General features: G+C 41.3%; 1 protein-coding gene across 1 annotated transcript in view; it reads left to right on the top strand.

Annotated features, from left to right (window-relative positions):
• The window catches only part of GRIN3A (glutamate ionotropic receptor NMDA type subunit 3A), a gene marked incomplete at both ends in the record, with an annotated part of 70,789 nt that overhangs the window by 11,443 nt on the left and 41,516 nt on the right, over window positions 1–17,830 (top strand). The window lies entirely within an intron of this gene.

Below are 17,830 nucleotides of genomic sequence, written 5' to 3'. Positions count from 1 at the left end.
TAATCACGTCTTTGAAAGTTCTTATAAAATGTATTAGTATAGAAACATGTTGGAAAGACCAGTGTGGTTAACAATACCCTTGTGTCCTCTGATGGAGAATCCTGCATCAGCAGTCAGCCCCGGGAAGGCAAAATGATCATTATCCAGTCGCCCTTATGATTATCTTTTTATACGTATGAATTATTTACTTAGTAGAGGGTAACAAGTGTACACTTGTTAATGAAAACCCGCTTTCTTCATTGTTAGACTGGTAAGATCTCTTCAGAGCACGTAGTTCTTCTAACTATTTATTTCACATTCATCATTCCACATTTGGTTTAATGTTATCTTTCATTGTATAAATAGAAAATCCTCCAGCGCAGAATACTCGTGGGAAAGGATTCCTTCATACTGATATCTTTTTTTGAGAGAGAGAGATGGGTGAGTGGTCTGTTTTGAATATTGATCCCAGAATCCCCAGGAACTCTCAGCTTCAGCTTCTCCATTTTGTACCTTCTCTTCCATTTTCATTGTGCCTTGCTTCTTTCATCCTTTCTTCGTCTTGCCCACTGGTCTTTGTTCTGAGGTCCTGTCTTCGACTGTAGGGTAATACAGATCCTAAATTAACAGAGACTTGACTCCAGAAAAAGACCGCAATGCTCTATTGTGATACAAATGATCAGCAACATAAATTGCTCATCACTCACTGTTCATCACATTTTCTGAAGAGCACCAAAAATAAGACACTTATTTATAAATAGCTCAGCCTGCTAGTTTCCAGTGAAACTGAATTTCGTATCTTCCCACCATTTTGACAGTGCATATAAATATGTAACATGTAGTTATGTGAAAGTTAGCTGTTCCACGATGTCCTCTGTGGGCATTCACAACCCATACAGGTTCACAGCAAAATAAATTGCAAATTGAGACCTGTGGTGGGATGCAGCGTACCACATGATTAACATAAGAAAGATTCCTTGCTTAGAGAACAGGAGCTTGTTGCCCAGATCATACTGCTCTTGTATTCCTCCCCAGAAGTGTACTTTAAGAGGAAAATGAAGTGAGAACTCACAGTGAATAATACATCTGATAATTGCTGACAATTTTTCTGCATGAAAAACACCTGAAATTTCTGGAACAAGCATGAACGACTAGGGCTAACTGCAACCTGGAGCTTCTAAAAATTTATGTAAAAACTTTCCTGGCTTTGAATTGGGACCAGTTTGAGATATGGTTTTGATTGCTTGGCTAAGCCATGTGGTATTTTTTTTCTCTTCCAATCTCATGAACATGAGAATTGGAGACATACATGGAAGCTGAAACTTGCGAATACTGCAAGCATACATTTCCGTTGTTCATTTTCTACAAACATTTGTCCTGGTGTAATTGGATTACTTAAATGTTCATGAAAGCAAATGTTGAGTATAAGAACAGCTGAAATGAATAATTTCATTCATTTGAGTATATATGTGTTGTTTCTGATGCATTTGGCATCATTAACAATATATATATATATATATATATATATATATATATATATATATATTCAGATTTCCTGTTCTTTTAAGCATGTTATGGCTTTGCTGTGGATGAGGAACTGGTCTAACAGATCCATGGCTTGCTACTGTGATATTTAAACTATATTCACACGTGAGCTTAACACTGCTATCAACTTTAACCTTTAATTCTACCTGACTTGTTTCTACTTGAACTTATTCTCACCAGAGATTACATTCCCTTCACTTAAAATTCTATAGAAAGCCATTTTCTGAGTAAGATCAAGGATAATTCAGACAATTCATCTTTTTCTGGACCCTACTTATTCTAGCATTATAAGAGCAAATGCATGTCTTCCGAGAGCTATACAAAATTATTGCAATCTTATTAGAGAATAACAAGCAGCAAAATGGCTTCTTATTGTTGTTAAGAGGAAGAGAAATGAGAATTCAATCTGACCATTGAACAGAGGACTCAAATGGAGATTTCAGTCTTCTCCAAAGGAGGCTTAAAAATCTATAGGAAAATACAGTGGACTAAGTACAGGAGTAGTTACTGGTCTGCCCGTCTGGGACCAGAGAGGGTCGGCTGAACTTCCTTGCTTTGTCAGGAGTCTCCTCTGGGAGGTTAGTAGTTGTGCAGGGCTGTCTAAAGCAGCAGCAGTCAGTTGCCTGCCTGCAAACGGAGCACCTAATCTGCATGTGCCTTTGGCCCCAGCCTCACATAACCATGACACGGTCTCTGCTGGAGCCATGGTGTGCTGCTGTGGCATCATTCCTTCTGAGGAGTGTGAGCAGTACGGAGAGGAGGAAACATCCAGCCCCGAGAGCAAGCACATCCAGGACTGTGTCAGGAGTGAGCAGTGCTTCTCATTGCACAGAGTGGGACAGGAAAAGACCAGCGTTGCCCTTGGGGGGACAAGCTCTGTTTCCTTCGCCAGGAGCACAGAGGGTGCTGTTCCTACAACCTTCACGCCACCTTGCACAGTGCCCCCCACCCCTGGCTTAGCAGTCTGGAGGTGTTTACAGAATCTCCTGTCGGTTTAAGAATGGTCTCCAAACAAACATTGTTTACCTTGCTTTCGTTTCAGGAAAAGAGCTCCAAAGCAAACCTTTCACTGAAGATGGTGCTTTGTGTGAGTGTCTCTCTCTCCCTGTGTTCTCACAGCTGGCTGGCCGTTTCGCTTGGATTTATTAATAATACATCCTGGTGTTCTGTGTGGTACCACCAAGGGTTTTAAGCAGGGAATTTTACAGAATATTTCAGTTCCCTTGCTCAAAGTGCAGTCTCTATGTCGATGCAAAATATCAAAATTCAGAGCTTATATTTTTTTTTCACCTTCTGTAGCTCCATTCCAGGTCACTGAAATGTGTAGAAGCATAATTCTTTCTTTGAAAAACTGACCAAAGCTTGCATTCAAGTGCTAGGGTCACAAAAACAGAGAGAGAATCTGACATGGGGAAAGGGAAGGAAAAAATATGTTTCAATTTCTCCAGGAAATACACTGTTTCAGTGATTTTTATTATAGGTTCTCTCCCCCTGAAGCACCATCGTTTCCTGCAGAGAGCACGCAGTTTTGATCGTATGTTCTTGTCAAACCCGTAAGAGCAGTGCTCTGTCATCCCTTCCTTTCAGGTTGTCTGGGGTAATTAGGTACTCCTCTACAGCACTTGCAGTTGTTTGGAGACTTAAAAAGACTCACTGAGCCAAAAAGCACCAACACCAACATGGATTCCTGGTCCCCAGGTGCGGTTCACCAGGCTGCGCAGAGCCATCATGGATTATTTGCACGGAGATGAACGGACATGAGTGTCTCGCTGAGATTAGTGAGACATAACGCTTTAGTGTTTTATCACAACTGCTTATCCATGTCAAAATCCCAGGGTGTGCTTCATTTTCACTGGTTCTTATCCTCTCCTTTAGGAGGATACAATCACCCACTCAAGAAGCAGAAATAGTGCATGACTAACTATGTCACGGAACAAATGATTAGCACTAAGTAGTTTGTGCTAGCTGTTTGCAAACAATCCACGTGCCGACAATTACACTGAAGCAATTTTGTGAATACCTAACTCCATGCATTTTGCATAACTCAAGATGGGTTCCCAGATCGTTTGCCTCCTGTAACTTTTGCCTCATTTGCTAAATTCACAAACTCTGGCAGCGCGAGGCTGGACTGTAATGCTGTCCATGGCACTGTGCTGGCAAGGGTGGTGGGAGGGATTGTGACTCCAACAGGAGAGGTGCCGCTCACGATGAGCCGCAGCTGCAGTGTCCTGAGAGTTTGCAAGCCATCAAGTGCAGGGGAGGGCAGCCGCACGCAGGCGGATCCACAAATACAGACGTTGTGTTTCCAGATTTGCAGTTATGCAAACCAGGATGCTGATTTGCCCCAGCTGTACCCAGCCCACACGCAGAGATCCCCGTCTGGCTGCTGGCATGCGCTTGTTGGGTTCATTATAGCAGGAGATGAGGGCCTGCATATCACCCACCTGCTGACATCACAGTGAAAGAGCTGATCTAATGAGTGCCTAGCCTTGATGCAAGACTTTTTTAGAGCTGAGCAGTGAGGGTGAAGGCGTCTTGTGTGTCGGTAGGCAGCTCAGTGCTGACAGGAGTTTATTGATTCCTTTGGTGCAGAGTATTTGAGAGTGTTTTGTTTCATGGAAATGTGTAGCCCTCCCGGATCCTAAAGCACAAAGCTCTTAAAAAATAAATTAAATACCCAATGTACTTGGGTAATAGGTGCTTCTCAGTGAGTGGAATGGTTTTCAGCTGTCACAGGGTTGTGCAAACCTCACATAACCTCAAGGAGGAGATGCATTATTTTGTAGGAGAGGGATGTTGAGGTAGTGGAGATATAAAGGAGTTACAGCAGAGAAGGTCAAGTCAGTATAGAAGAGAAAACTAGATTTGTAAAGACCTTTCCCCTCATTCCCACACTGCAAAGTGTTCTGCCTATCAATAATATCCAGCCTGCTAAATGGCTGCTGTTAGTTTCATTACCTTCTCATAAATGAAGCCAACCCCAGTAAACTGCCACACCATTTTTTTCCTTTTCCCCCTCAAGGAATATAAAGTAGCAGTACAAACAAGTTTTTGCATAAATAGGATGTCCATCTTTGCTTACAGTTCCATCACAATGCTCTGCCCAGTTGGTCCTTACTACTTTTTTTTCTGTAAGAGTAAAAAGTATATTGAATTTCTTCTCCATCACCACAGGTTTTCCTAGTAAGAGCAGTACACTGAATTATTGTTATCAATATGCTATTAAGTTTTTTGTTAACAAGGGAAGATCTGGTATTTCTTTGGCATTGTACGTATTTCCTTTTTTTTTTTCTTTCCCCTCCCCCCCCCCCCCGACTCTGTGCAGTGTAATAGCATGCATTTGGGTGGATATGCCGAAGGAAGGGGGAAGCTGCAGGTGACTCCATCTCCATGAGACTTCCAATGGGGAAGAGCCTAGCCCTCACTCCCGGGGCAGCTGTGGCATTCTGCTACAGTAGCAGAAAGGGACCTACAGGACAAAACTGATGAGCTTATTCTGATGGCATAATGCTGGAGCCAACTGCGCTTGCCATGGGCAGAGCCGTACTAAAAGAGACTTGGCCAGTGCCAGCATCTTGTGATCAGTGCTCGCTGCTGTCAAGTGATGGTGGCAGACAGCAGTACAAGTCCTCAGTACAGCCAGATGGTCCTGTCAAGCATGGTGTGTTGTTTTTCCCAATGTGTGTGGTCATATATTTATCTTCAGTCTGTGCCCACTGTCACATGCCAATGCATACGAATGGGTACCTTGCTTCAAGTCTAGAAAGCATCAATTGCCATTGCTCCTCTGAGTCCAGACTCAGTGGCCAGTGCAAGGTATCATTCATATTTTACAGTGACTTACAATCTCCATGCCATCACTTTATCATTGGTCTGAATGTCCATGTTAGGTGCAAGCTAAAAGAAAACATGGTAGCTGTAATCAATGCAAATATTTGTGCACAGTAGAGAGATGATTGTACTGTATATTTTCTGTCAAGTGTTTAAATGAGAACAGTAGACTGAGTCACACCAAAAAAAAGCTCTAAATGTCCACCTGATGGTCTTGCACTTTATACATCAAGGGCTGAAGTAGTCACGGGGTGTGACTTTAGATGTATTCTCCTAACCCCCACCACAGTATGTAAACCCTGTCTGTTCTGTGCACTGTCTATTACCTTAAGGTCTGGCTTCTTCATTGTGTACATGAGACTCGGTTGGAACACAATGGATTATTAGTAACTTGTTTACCCACTTAGAACTAATGAAGAAACTGCAGAATACTAAAGCTTGCAGGCATCAGGTCCCAGTAAGGCAAGCATCATTGGGTCAATAAAAAAGAGACCAGCACGCTGTGAGTAGTGTAATGGTGCAAATGTCCAAATTATTTAACAGTAACCCATAAAATAAATGAATGCTTGTTACTGCACATATTGTTTTATCTATGGAGGCAGCTGTGTTTAGCACAGGAATTAATAGGAGTTTTGAGCCCTAGATTCTGCTTCTGGCAAAATCTTGATATATCCTCTAAGACATGAAACTTAATGTCTTGTTCTTTTTTTTTTTTCTTTTTATTCTTTTTTCCCTTGGATCCTTCCCTGTGCAAAGGGACTTGAAATATTTATCCTGCTGTAAGCTGTAGGACTTCTAGAGCAGCAAGCCATTCCACAAAGGTGTCTGCGCCCCGCTATACTCACTCACACACTTCACCACAGCAGGGCCTGTCCTGCAGCAGAGTGTTTGCTCGCCAAGGGAGCATGAGGCAGGGCAGGGGTTTCAGACTAGATTGCCCAGTTTCTGTATTCAACACCCAGCCAGGGCCCGTGTCTCCTGCTCCTCCTGCTCTCCCTCTGGGCTTGGTAGCAGCGCGATGTGCAGTCTGGCTCACACTTGTGTGGGTGGCTGCAAAGTGCGTGGTTGGAAGCTCAAACGCTTCTGCCTTTGGTGGAGGGGGAGCTCCGGATCACAGGATCACGCCTTACATCTCTGCTGCATGCCAAGGAAAGAGATCAGCAGGGTGTGACGAAACTTCCAAATGGTGTTAACAGTTGTCTTGAGGTTTTGTTGGTGGTGGGTTTTGTTGTTTCTTGTTGTTGTTTATGACAGTTAATCCAGGATTGGGAAGGAAAAACAGGGAGCAGCGACTGGAAATTGAAAGTGGATGTAAGCCACTAGGCTTTGCGGCATTTCCAAAAGTCGCACGTTTGTCTCCTATTGAAGGCTCGTAAATCTGCAGCCTGTGAGCTAACAAGCATCCCGCCTCCTGGTTTATTCATTTTATCCTCCTGAAGTAATTGCCGGCGCTGGCTGGTGCGTCACCCTCCGCTGCTGCTGGCTGTCCCCTGCCCAGGAGGGCAGCCTCCATGGAGTGGGACAAGGCCTCCATGGGCAACTGAGGCCTCCTGGCGGCCTTTGGGAGAGCCTTGGGGTGGCCTCCAGGCAGCCTCCAGGCAGGCCTCGGCTGCCATCTAACAGGAGCCCGGCCCCAGGTGCCCCCCTCAGCCTCAGCCCCACTGGGAGGCTGCAGCCCCGGGGCACCCAGGGGGAAATACCCTGAGAAGGGAGGAAGGCCCCAGGGCTGCCCGTTTAGAAAATAAATGTAAAAATCTGCAGTATTTGTTTTTAAAAGAGGTGCTCGATTGGGAGCTTCCTCCTCCTCACGCCTTTCCCTTAAGAGGCAATTATAACTCTTTGTGATTTCCCAGCTTTCTAATTAAATCCTTAGTGTATTAAATAGGAAACCTCAAGCGGAGACATTTAAACACTATTCCTGATTTTTAGCCAAGCAAGTACACACAGAATTCACCTTAGAGCCATGATTTAAATGTCTAGCCTCAGAAGGATGAACTACTAACTTAATCTGCCCTGGCCTCATTGAACAGAGTTAAGAGATCAGTCTTTGCAAGCTTAATTCCCAGCTTTCTTTCATACAAAAAAAATCAATATAGAGTAAAATGCACCTGTGGGTGAAATTAATCCCATGCGACATGCCCAGAACAAGGCCCAGCAAACAAGGATTCAGTGATGAGCTGGTCCTGGCTTTCTGAGGAGCAGGACACAGATCAGCATTCATTTCTCCCACTGTAACTTGCCATATAGAGCTATCATTTTGGTATCTGCATGCTCACTCCAGCACTCAGGGACATCTGGAGATGTGGATGCTAACTTGGCTGGTCACTGTGCTTGAGGAGCAGCACCCAGCGTCCTGCATCACTTCATGGTATGGCCTCAGGAAGAACAAGAAAGCCATTTTGGTTGAATTGCCACCTCCTTCCCCATTTGTCCCCAGGATCAAATGGCCTAGTTTCACTCTGCTGGGCTTCAAACACCGGATGGCACTGCACAGACTGTTGGCAGGCACATAGTCATTTGTAAAAATAACGAGACACGGGACAGAGCTTCTGCAAGTACAGGGAATGCAAATGCACTGGGCGAGTTGAAGACACTTTTAAGCCAGGCTGGAATTGGACCAGTGGGTGAAAAAAGTGCTCCAGATTTTGTTCCTTGCTGCAGGTGTTAGTGGTGAATAAAATCTAATTGGATAAAGTGCTGCGTGGGTACAGAAGCATATAACTACAAGGACAATAGCAGCTTTTATAGAACAGGATCAAATTTCTTTTACCTTCATAAACTGAATCAGCCTGCTCTGCACTCACTTTACATTCTACATTTTCTCCTGGATTCATTTCTTTTTGTTTGGACAGAATTTTGCTCACGTCTAAAAAGTTAGGTCTAATTGAAAGTGTGCTCATAGCCTCTAGTGCTTGTGAAAAAGCAGCATTTTCTAGTGATGGACTGCAACAGGTCCATCATGCTGATGGCAAGGTAGGAGCTGTTGTAACAGAGCCAGGATGGTAATGCCATTGCAAAAGCTCTTTATACAGAGGAGCTCAGTAGGGTTGACTTGCCAAGGAGGCCGGTGGAGAACAATGCTTGGCAATGTGCATTGTAATTACAGCTTGGGTTGCCAAATTCTCTGTAACTCTTTGCATTGTATTAATAGTAGTCCTCAAGAGTGAGGCATCAGAGCAAACACCACATGCAATTAGCATGAGCTATGGAAATACGTTCAATATGCAAAGCCAAGAATTTAGTGTTAGTCTAATTAATGTCCTAGCAGTCTAATCAAAGTAGTATTACTGGTCACACAGCAATGATACTAACACTTAGAGACAAATTATCCAAATATTACAGCTGATACTCAGCAACGACATCACTGGAATTATTATGCACACACTTCTGGTATCTCTTTTCTCAGGTGTTAGGCTCACCTTTCCATGCATCTCTGGGATCCAAGGTCAACATCACAGACCTCCTTTAGGGAGTCAGAGCGAGTGTCTTCTCAGGGGCGGTTTAATTGGTTTAATGGAAAATAGCGTATGTCCAGCAGTCTCTGAAGGTAGGAGTATTATGTTGATCGTTGGACTTTGTTTGTCCCCTGAGTTTTTTATTCATTTCTGTATGTTTGCTAATGCTGTCTGCATATCTGCCGTACTTAGTTGACAATTTCACATTCATTTGCATTTCCATCTTATATATGCATTTATGGTATATGGGACATAAAACATGTCGGATACTTATTCTTTGCTTGCCATAAAACCAATTTTTCTCAGCTCACAAAGTTGCAGTCTCTTATTGACTGGTAACTGACCATTGGTGAGTGGTGATTTTTAGTTCTGGCACCTCTTGTGCCATCCTGTGCTTTCAGTGTCAAGACTTGTGCTGTCATCCTGTGGTAATACTTATGTGGGTCCTTGATACAAGCACTCCTATGTTTTTTGTTTATTTTTTTTTTCCAGTGGCCTTTCAGCTGTGATTTCTTGATAAGTCAACTAACATTTTATTACTGCAGCCAGATGACACCTACCTGACTCCTTTATCTAAGGTTGTTAGTAATCACTCTAAAAGACAGTAATAGTAAGAAGAGCTCTTCCATTCAAAGATGCACATGGAGTACTCTGGTAGCTACCTAAAACATTACCTTCAAGCTAAGACAGCAGCACTGGTGTGTTAGGAGAATTGCTTTACAGCAACAGAGACTTCTGTTGCACCTCAGATGTTAGGAGGGCCAGGATGGAGCAGGCAGATCTGCAACTTTGCAAACCCATAGTGCTTACATTACCCTCTCCCATGTGCTGCCATGGTTTTGGGTCCACTGCTGGATGCACTGCAGCTTTCCCTGTTCACTACCAGAGACCTGCTATTCCAGCTGCATCCTGAGAGCAGGATCTGGTGGTGAGATGCTTAGGTCGCCCTTGCCCTCCATGCAGCCCCACTAGATCCAGCAAGACCTCTGCAGTTAGAGGTTTGCTTCAGTGTCACTTTAACACAGAGACGTTTTGACTGATCATAAAATCATAGAATGACTCGAGTTTGAAGGGACCTTAAAGACCACCCAGTTCCAACCCCCCTGCAGTGGGCAGGGATGCCACCCACTAGATCAGGTGGCTGAGGGCCTCTTCTAGCCTGGTCTTAAGCACCTCCAGGGATGGGGCATTCACAGCTTCCCTGGGCAACAACAGATGGCCAGGGTGTGAAAAACACCAGTCTGTGATTGCATCACTCAACTGAGGAGCACACAGACACCCTTAGACAGTCTGCTGAAGAGCTATGAGATGATTGAATGTCACATCATGTACTTTTAAAGGAAGAATTAAATTCTACTGTGTTGTTTTCCAACCATCCATGCTTGCAGTGGCATTCACATGAACCCGCAAAAGATACACTTCTGTGGAACTGTCCCTGTACTTTGCATCCTTTGCAAGCATGGAAGGACTTGTGATTGGTCTTCTTGTGCGTAGCATAAACGCCAGATGAGAAATCCTGCTCATGGGCATGACGGTCTAGGTGAGGTCAGCTGTAAGAAAATGTCTTATTAGAAAATGGCATTGTAAAGGAAGCCTGAGGCAGAGCTAGCAAAGATCTTATTGTGCCTGATGGTACGTGTGCACTTTGGTGCAACAACCTGATTCTGTAACGGTGTTGAGCTTCTAGAATATAATGCCACACAGTAACAAATTGTCTGTTTTGGCTAATATATGCATTTAATATCACCTGGCATCTTTTATACAATTGTTTACAAGGGCTTTGCAGACACCAACTACAAATCACACCTTCCCACAAAAAGGAGGATTCCTCATGTAACTGTTGATATAAGAAAAGAACAAATAATTATTTACAAATGTCATGAATTAATGGCTGGGTTAAGAGCAGGTAGTAATAACTTGGATTCCCTACAAACAGTGTATTATTTAAAAGCAAGAAAATACCTCATCTCCCTCTTTTATATCTCCCATTTGCAGTACAATAGCAGAGCCAGAGCCACTCACAGACAAGGTCCTGGCCAACTCTTTCTCCCATACAAAGCAAACCACAGAGTTTCTCCAGAGAATGTATTGGCATTTTAATGATGGAGAAAAGCCTGTTATGGAGAATTAATGCAACTCCCCCAATCTATTTGTGTTAGAAATCATCTGTCTTCTAACTGTAAAGAGACATTTTAGGGAAGGAAAAACTATTTTGGGTCTTAGCACCTGCATGAAATATTCTTTGTTGAACTTCATGGGTTTTTCAAATTTTTCTTTTTTTTTTTTTCCCCTGGAGCAAAGAACACCTTGAAGTTTTTGAAGTAATATTACTTATGATAATTTATATAGTGGCTATGAAGATAAATGATGGGCCTTACTTTCCAAGAACAGATGAATGTTCGTATTTTATACTGCCTGTTTGACCTTGTAGAGGTATATATTAGGATTAGATTGGAGTATTTGTGTGTAGCCATTAGAGATGCTAAGCAACCCAAAGTCATGACTGTCTGGTCTAAGTAGAGAAATCATTCTAAGGACGAACTAAGTCAAGCCTTAAATTAATCTAACTGTTGTGGGTTAGTGTGTTGTTTCTTGTTAAATCAACAGTCGTTGCCTTGTTAGGATTTGCTGATAAGCGTTGCCTGGACAGATGCCAGGATTTTTTTGCTGCAAGAATCAGAACAACGTTCATTAGTTTAAGCAGGCTTTTCTCTCTCAGAAACTCTGAAACTGTTTGCAAAAAATAGCCTCTAATTTTGGGATCTACCGTGTTTCAAATGATGCTATGTATGATGAGGTGTATATGTGAAGGCAGAATATATGCAAAACACAAAAAAAAGAGGAATTAGTAAAGTAATCCTCCTCTTCTTGGGCCAACACAGGAGAAATTCATTTGCTTGATAGAGGCTTGTTCTTAAACTGATGAATAGTCCTAATCATCTGTGTATAGGATTTTCTTCCCTAGAGAACCAAAAGATGGGACTGTGCTGCTGTTTAAATAGCAGAAGACACTGGTATTTTTAATCATACTGATGCTGTTTAAGTAGATGTTTAAGTGTTTTTCTGGATGAAGGCCTAGAAGCTGAATCTAATGGTTAGTGATGTCTGTGACAAGCCTTTTGGGGCTTAGCTGGGACTGGAAGAAAGCCTGGAAGCAGCATTACACCAGAGCCCAGCCCCCTGTGCTCTTCCCAGAGGAGCAGTGGATGTGTGCCTGCCCTGTGCACCACTCCTGGCTCTGCAGGAGCTGCTCTGGAGGGGAAGGAAATAACTGCCCTGAGGCTGAGCTCTGGTGGGAGACCTTCCTTCCACCTCTGGAAAACTCTGCAGCTGAACAGAAGAACAGATTTTGAGGAAAAAGTCTGGATGTTGCACCCGTGATTGTAAGAACCTGCAGATGTGACTGACTTCTGGACCATAGTCTCCACCTCGGGCAGAACAGGTTTCTTACTGCCCTGACTTCGCAGCACAGCAGTGAACATGCTGGAGCACACCTTTCCTCTCTCCCCTGTGCTACAAATCCAGATGCACAGAGGATGAACACACAACCAGGGCCATCCCAACAAGAAATCAAGACTTGTTTGTGTGCAAAGGGCTGTGGTCTCCCATTAATCCTTGGAGTGCTCTTGACCCTTCAGCACAAGCACAGCATTTGACACCAAGGACACACTGAGCTCTTTAGGCTAATGACTGAGGCAGGGGAATTAATTTTCTTTGCGTGGAAGATATGGAGAGCTTTTAGCTTCCCTTCTCAATGGTTGTGGAGTGATTCCATCAGTCACACTGGTGAAGGTAGAGGAAGTGTTCCCACCCTCCTGACTCCCCACCACTCTTCCAAGTGGACCATGCAGAAGAGTGGTGCAGTGGGCAGCTCAGTGGCTGGTTGGGCAGGTTGGCAGGACCTCAGCATCTAGAGTCCTTCCTGCACCTTGCCAACACAAAATCCTCTGTGAAACATTGCAGTTTCAGCAGAAAGGTGGATATCAAAGGAAAAACGTATATATATTGCATAGCATCTTTCATTATGGCATGAAAGGAAAAGTAATAGGTCATCACTTAGCCCCTAGGGAACTGGGTTTTAAGCCTAAACTTTATAACTTCAACTGTGGAATAAAGGTCTCCCTGGGTTTTGAGGCTGCAGTATCAGTTTGCTCACTGCTGCCATTTAGCTCTGTTTGTAAAGCTGCGAGTCCCCACTGTTGCACTGAAAGCCCGAAAGGTTTTTTCTTCCTTTCACAGAGCTCTCTCTGATGTAATTATATATCCTCTTGTCTCTTTTTTGTTTCTTATCATAAGTAAATATTTTAGTACTGTCTTTGCCCCTGAGAATCAGTGGGGAATCATATTTTCAGTGTATTATTTACTTTTATACAGTTGGCAAAAAATGTTCGCATACATGCTTTTAGCTTTGCTAATGAATCTATCATAATGTCAAATAAAATGTTACTGTGACCATGCCTAATTAGCATTACAGTTTTGGTTGAAGAGATAAATGATCAGATTCTTCAGGGTACAGCCTAGCTCCAGGCATTGGTTGTGTTCACAAGATTTGCAATGGCTCAGAACAGTTCTGTAGACCACTGAAACAGAGCCTTGGAAAATAATGCACTAATGAAATGCAAATCATGTTTCAGTTATTAAATGAACCTACTATCTCAGGTATCTCAGGCAATGAAACTAAAAACTGTTCTGGTTGTGATACAGAAAGCAAATAAGTAGCTACTGTCTCTTTTGATGTAGGAAAGTGAAACACATCAGACCATGTAAAGCTTTATATTCTATGAGTAGCTTGGTCCAAAGCCCACTGAAAGTCAGTAGAAAGGCGGTTGGTATCTGATCCAAAGGCGATTAGTCAGAAATTAAGTATTCTAGGCCTGTTCCTTACCCAGTAAAAACAGAAGTCAAGTTCATCATGGCTGGTTTATAAAATAGAAACTAATGATGTGCAGCAAGAAATTAAGTCTTCATAAACATAGAAAATGTTTTTGCTAGTGAGGTTATGCAAATGCAAATACATTATTAAAAATAAATCACAATTAACATTATTCAAATGAGTTTTAATTCTCTGTGTAATTTAGAGAAAAACTGATGCAAGCCATAACCTTTAATGACAGCTTAAAGTCAACTTTAAGCAAAGCAATTGATTTTCTATACAAAATTTCATTGACAGTTTGACTGAAGTAGTCAAACTTTAATAATTTCCAAAGTCAAGTAATAAAGGTGTCTGCCTAAGAACTTTGATAATGATGGATGGGCATAGTTCAATACATTGATATTATCTCATAAATCTTCTATTTCAGGAGAAGTACAAAGTTATACACATCTAAACTATCATTTAAGTTGTCAAAACACTTTGCAATGAAACCATGTGGTTTCCAGGATTGGTACTGAATCACTGAATAAACAATTTTTGGAAGGTCTTCATTAAAAAGTTTATTTTTTATAATAGTTTATTTTTTTAGAACAATGAATTAACAAAAGTACATAAAAGAATTAAGAACACTACCATATCAAAAATCTGTATCCTTACATCCTGATTTTGTGTAATTTTTTTTCAGGCCTCATATGTTCAATTGTATCCTACAAATGAAAAATAAACCTTTCAAAATAATATTAAAAGGGTGTTAATTCCATACATCTCTGTATAAACCAGTAAAATCAACCAGCAGCCTTCAAGAAGTGGCCAGAGAGGTTCTCGTCTGAGCTGTGAACTAGCATCGCTGACTGAGTTTCCCTGTGCTGAATCCTGATACAAAACAGACATCAACTGCTGTTACGACAAAATTGCCTCTTCCTTCCCAAAGTCTACAGGGGTATTTGAATGGTGGGCTGATGATTGGCTGAAGGTTAAGCAGAAGATAGATATCTACTAGATGAATATTATGCATATCATTGTATCAGAAGAGTTCTGACAACGAATTTGCAGTCAGTTCCCTTCAAACCATCTGGTCCCAGTACATTTAATGAAGAAAAGATAGCTAGTGTGTTTGGTAGGGCTAAAAGTTGACAAAGAATGTTAACAAGGAATTTAGCAATTAATAAATCATTGTGATGAGTGCTTATGTAGATGTACCTATTGCCTTTAGAAAATGCCAACTGAAACATGGATGGTTTAACATCAAGAACTAGTTTTTAAAGCACGTTCGGCCTAAAACAGGTTAACCTAAAAACAGGTTAATCTCTATTCAATGAAGAAGCAGTGTCTCAATACAAAAACAGTCTATTGGACTACCTTGGCACACCTAACTGTTGTGCATATAAGAAAGGGACCAGCATGAAAGCTCTTCAGGACTAAATCTGTAGCTGCCTTACTAGGTAGTGAGTCCTTCTCATACTTGAGACTACCCACAGGTCTGATGGAAACTGTCATCATCTGCACAGCTGAGTAAAATTAAATCCAGTTTTCCAGCCCCAGAGGAGACTCCCATTCTCTGGGCTATGTGTGCTTGGTACTGTGTTTGCTGTAGGGGCAGTGTGATGCCCACTGACCCTAAGGTGTAATTTGTACCTTTTGTATGTCTTTTCCGTATGTCTTTCAAAGTGTTTTAATACAAGAAGAACTGCGCTATGGACAAGGAGAAGTCTTACACAGTGTGAAACCTAGTGCATAAGCACTGGGCTTACTGTGGTGCAGATAGGCATTCAAAGATCTGAACATGCTGGGTAAGATGGAGCGCCATTTCTCATGCAGTCTTACCCATACTGCCAACTGCGAATGATCCCCAAAATGCGTTGCAACCCACAGTGACAGTGCGCGGCATCAGAGCTAATTGTCATGGCCCAAAACAAGACCAGGAACAAAGTAGGGCAAATGCTCATGTTTGTTTCGTAGGCTGGCTTTATTCAGCAGTATGGACACAGACACTCTTGCTAAATTCTGTCAATCATCAGTACAGGGCTGTTTTTCTGCGTCCGTTAGATGTTTTCCTTTTATACCTGCATCTGTATTATAATAGCTATAAACTATGCTTGGGATGATAGGATTCTGAATACACCAGAGAAATTTGATCTTACTAGTACAGGTATAGTCAGGTTGTGTGCTGTCTGTGTTCTGTTAAAATGTTCTACTTATATAGCATAACTCCTTTCTTAACTAACAAATTAACCATGCCAATAGACTTGCACAGTTTTCTTGGTTGAAATCAGATAATTTTGTAAAAAATATTCATACTTTTACTTGATGTTGGGCAGAGAGGACACAAGGAAAACTCCTTCTATTCTCTTCTATTTCAAGTGAGAGACAAACTAGAGTTAATTTGCTATATGATCTCATAACCTTAGCAAAAAAAATCTTAATTGAGTTTTCAGAGACTAATTTATTCAAATCAGCTTCCCAAATCCAGATACTATGCACAAAGCTTTTTTTTTTTCTTTTTCTTTTTTTTTTTTTCCTGAATTAATCATGTGTTTTAATTAATAAGCAATGTTTTGCAGGATAGAACTCAAAGAGTCTGCACAGTTTAGCTTCTTGTGTATTCAGTAACTTGTCCTTTATCAAAGAATCAATCCTCTTGCATCTTATTGGCAGTACATGATGTGCATTGATAGTGGACAGTAATCTATTTAATTAGCTTATTCATGTGTCTGTGTAAAAACAGGCCACAGATACCAAAACCAAGACATAACAAAAGAGCTGAGTGCATCTTCAATTACAGTATTCTCTCTATCAAGCTCTGAATTTAAATTATCTGCTCTGGAAAACACATGATATATTCACATAGCTACAAATTAACACAGTAAAAGCTTGTTGCTTATAAATGCTGTTGAGCTCTTCAGTTTGTTGTTTTCTTGTCTGTTTGTTTTTCTCATTCACCTCTTGCATCTATATCGGAGAGCCAGGATTTTATTTCAGTAAATTTTGAGTTATTCCTAATGACATTTCTAAGATCCAACCAAACTGGAGTCTGTAATGATAAAATTCTGTCAAAATCAAAATGACAGCATTTTATACTAGCTTTGAACAGAGTAAAGGTCTGATCCCACTTATACATAATACATGTTAACTTCTTAAAATGTAAGAGAATGAAGAACAGACCTGAAGTGTGTTTAATAACTTCAGAATGGATAGAAAGATGATAAAATGCAGGAACCAGTGTAGGGTAGCACATGATTTTAGGGAACTGACAAATGTTTAAACACAGCACAGATCAACACCACAACAAAGATTTTACAAGCAAGTCAAATACTGAAGCTGATTTCATAACTCACTTTTTTGTTTGTTTCTTGAACAGTCTCATGGCTGGAATCAAATGCCAAAGTAAGCTGGAATAACTTTTTAGTAAAGCTACACTATGGACTGTCAAGTTCTCAGCTGAAACCAAGCAATGTAACACATATATGCTAGCTGCAGGCCTGATGGAAGCATTTTGGTAAAGGAGAAAATCATTTCATGCCAGAAATTGTTTGGGTCCCTTCATTTATTCTTGCTTATTAAATCTTCAGGTAAAATTTAACTTTATTTTGGGGGTCTGGAAAGGAGAGGAGTAAGAGTAAGGGGAAAAGTGTTCATGGATGAAATAATAAGAAAGGAGGAAATACTGAAGAGAGCAGATGAATGAACCTCATGTCCTTTTGCTTTTCTCTTTTCCTGGTAGAAATACAGCTAAAAGCAATGATGTTGGGAAAAGTAAGTGGCTAAGTACTGTGGTATTATCAACAATACAGAAAAAAATGGTATGGAAGGTTTATTTATCTAATATTTTCCAGCTCAGAAATCATGGAGCCTGAATGTCTTAGCCTCTTGTGCATTCAATAACGTGTCCTTTACCGAAGAATCAATCTTCTCATGTTTTATTGGTAGTACATGATGTGCATTGATTGTAGGCTATGATCTGTTTAATTAGCTTACTCACATGTCTGTGTTGAAAAAGTCCCCAAATAACAAAAATAAGAAAGAGATAAGTGAAAGAACAGAGTTTTTCTTTATTTTTACTTAACTCCATCTGTCTTTAAGTTAACTCTATCCCAGCCAGACCCAGTGCAGCTTTTTAACAAAGCACTTGGCAACATCCATTAAATTA

Source organism: Netta rufina (genome assembly GCF_964035555.1).
Source record: "Netta rufina genome assembly, chromosome: Z".
NCBI classification, from domain to species: domain Eukaryota; kingdom Metazoa; phylum Chordata; class Aves; order Anseriformes; family Anatidae; genus Netta; species Netta rufina.
This window is presented reverse-complemented; position numbering and strand designations above follow the sequence as displayed.